Below are 3,025 nucleotides of genomic sequence, written 5' to 3'. Positions count from 1 at the left end.
CTCTCTCCGTCCATCTGTACCTTCTCTCTCTCCGTCCATCCGTACCTTCTCTCTCTCCGTCCATCCGTACCTTCTCTCTCTCCGTCCATCCGTACCTTCTCTCTCTCCGTCCATCCGTACCTTCTCTCTCTCCGTCCATCCGTACCTTCTCTCTCTCTGTCCATCCGTACCTTCTCTCTCTCCGTCCATCTGTACCTTCTCTCTCTCCGTCCATCCGTACCTTCTCGCTCTCCGTCCATCCGTACCTTCTCTCTCTCCGTCCATCCGTACCTTCTCTCTCTCCGTCCATCCGTACCTTCTCTCTCTCCGTCCATCCGTACCTTCTCTCTCTCCGTCCATCCGTACCTCCTCTCTCTCCGTCCATCCGTACCTTCTCTCTCTCCGTCCATCCGTACCTTCTCTCTCTCCGTCCATTCGTACCTTCTCTCTCTCCGTCCATCCGTATCTTCTCTCTCTCCGTCCATCCGTACCTTCTCTCTCTCCGTCCATCCGTACCTTCTCTCTCTCCGTCCATCCGTACCTTCTCTCTCTCCGTCCATCCGTACCTTCTCTCTCTCCGTCCATCCGTATCTTCTCTCTCTCCGTCCATCCGTACCTTCTCTCTCTCCGTCCATCTGTACCTTCTCTCTCTCCGTCCATCCGTACCTTCTCTCTCTCCGTCCATCTGTACCTTCTCTCTCCGTCCATCCGTACCTTCTCTCTCTCCGTCCATCCGTACCTTCTCTCTCTCCGTCCATCTGTACCTTCTCTCTCTCCGTCCATCCGTACCTTCTCTCTCTCCGTCCATCCGTACCTTCTCTCTCTCCGTCCATCCGTACCTTCTCTCTCTCCGTCCATCCGTACCTTCTCTCTCTCTGTCCATCCGTACCTTCTCTCTCTCCGTCCATCTGTACCTTCTCTCTCTCCGTCCATCCGTACCTCCTCTCTCTCCGTCCATCCGTACCTTCTCTCTCTCCGTCCATCCGTACCTTCTCTCTCTCCGTCCATCCGTACCTTCTCTCTCTCCGTCCATCTGTATCTTCTCTCTCTCCGTCCATCCGTACCTTCTCTCTCTCCGTCCATCCGTACCTTCTCTCTCTCCGTCCATCCGTACCTTCTCTCTCTCCGTCCATCCGTACCTTCTCTCTCTCCGTCCATCCGTATCTTCTCTCTCTCCGTCCATCCGTACCTGTTACTCTTCTCCTTCCTGCTTGTTTTCTGGAGCTCTGCCAAGGCTTTTGTTTACAATGTAAAGATTGACAGTTTATCATATCTTAATCCTAACTCTTTTTACACTACCGTTCAAAAGTTTGGGGTCACTTAGAAATGTCCTTGTTTTTGAAAGAAAAGCAAACATTTTTTGTCCATTAAAATAACATAAAATTGATCAGAAATACAGTGTAGACATTGTTAATGTTGGAAATGGCAGATTTTTTAAAATGGAATACCTACATAGGCGTACAGAGGCCAATTATCAACAACCATCACTCCTGTGTTCCAATGGCACGTTGTGTTAGCTAATCCAAGTTTATCATTTTAAAAGGCTAATTGATCATTAGAAAACCCTTTTGCAATTATGTTAGCACAGCTGAAAACTGTTGTGCTGATTAAAGAAGCAATAACACTGGCCTTCTTTAGACTAGTTGAGTATCTGGAGCATCAGCATTTGTGGGTTCGATTACACGCTCAAAATGGCCAGAAACTAATACTTTCTTCTGAAACTCATCAGTTTATACTTGTTCTGAGAAATGAAGGCTGTTCCATGCGAGAAATTGCCAAGAAACTGAAGATCTCGTACAATGCTGTGTACTTTTCCCTTCACAGAACAGCGCAAACTGGCTCTAACCAGAATAGAAAGAGGAGTGGGAGGCCCCGGTGCACAACTGAGCAAGAGGACGAGTACATTAGAGTGTCTAGTTTGAGAAACAGACGCCTCACAAGTTCTCAACTGGCAGCTTCATTAAATAGTACCCACAAAACACCAGTCTCAACGTTAACAGTGAAGAGGCGACTCCGGGATGCTGACCTTCTAGGCAGAGTTGCAAAGAAAAAGCCATATCTCAGACTGGCCAATAAAAAGAAAAGATTTAACTGCAAAAGAACACAGACACTGGACAGAGGAAGATTGGAAAAAAGTGTTATGGACAGAAAAATCTAAGTTTGAGGTGTTCGGATCACAAAGAAGAACATTCGTGAGACGCAGAAAAAATGAAAAGATGCTGGAGGAGTGCTTGACGCCATCTGTCAAGGACGGTGGAGGCAATGTGATGGTCTGGGGGTGCTTTGGTGGTGGTAAAGTGGGAGATTTGTACATGATTAAAGGGAACTTGAAGAAGGAAGGCTATCACCCCATTATGCAACGCCATGCCATACCCTGTGGACGGTGCCTAATTGGAGCCAATTTCCTCCTACAACAGGACAATGACCCAAAGCACAGCTCCAAACTATGCAATAACTATTTAGTGAAGAAGCAGTCAACTGGTATTCTGTGTATAATGGAGTGGCCAGCACAGTCACTGGATCTCAACCCTATTGAGCTGTTATGGGAGCAGCTTAACCGAATGGTAAGTAAGAAGTGCCCATCAAGCCAATCCAACTTGTGGGAGGTGCTTCAGGAATCATGGGGTGAAATCTCTTCAGATTACCTCAACAAATTGACAACTAGAATGCCAAAGGTCTGCAAGGCTGTAATTGCTGCAAATGGAGGATTCTTTGACGAAAGCAAAGTTTGAAGGACACAATTATTATTTCAATGAAAAATCATTATTTATAACCTTGTCAACATCTTGACTATATTTCCTATTCATTTTGCAACTCATTTCATGTATGTTTTCATGGAAAACAAGGAGATTTCTTAGTGAGCCCAAACTTTTGAACAGTAGTGTATATTTTAATTTACAGGAATAATGTTCACTGTATTCTTTACAGGTGCAGGCAGTAAAACAAGTCATTTTTAAAAACATTTACCGTGGTACATGTCTGTGACAGCCTATCGCTATAGGAGACGATGGCGCACAAATAGTTCCACCAAAACCGAGCCACGACC

The sequence above is a fragment of the Salvelinus namaycush genome, chromosome 6 (assembly GCF_016432855.1).
Source record: "Salvelinus namaycush isolate Seneca chromosome 6, SaNama_1.0, whole genome shotgun sequence".
NCBI lineage: Eukaryota > Metazoa > Chordata > Actinopteri > Salmoniformes > Salmonidae > Salvelinus > Salvelinus namaycush.
Note: the sequence above shows the minus strand (reverse complement) of the source record.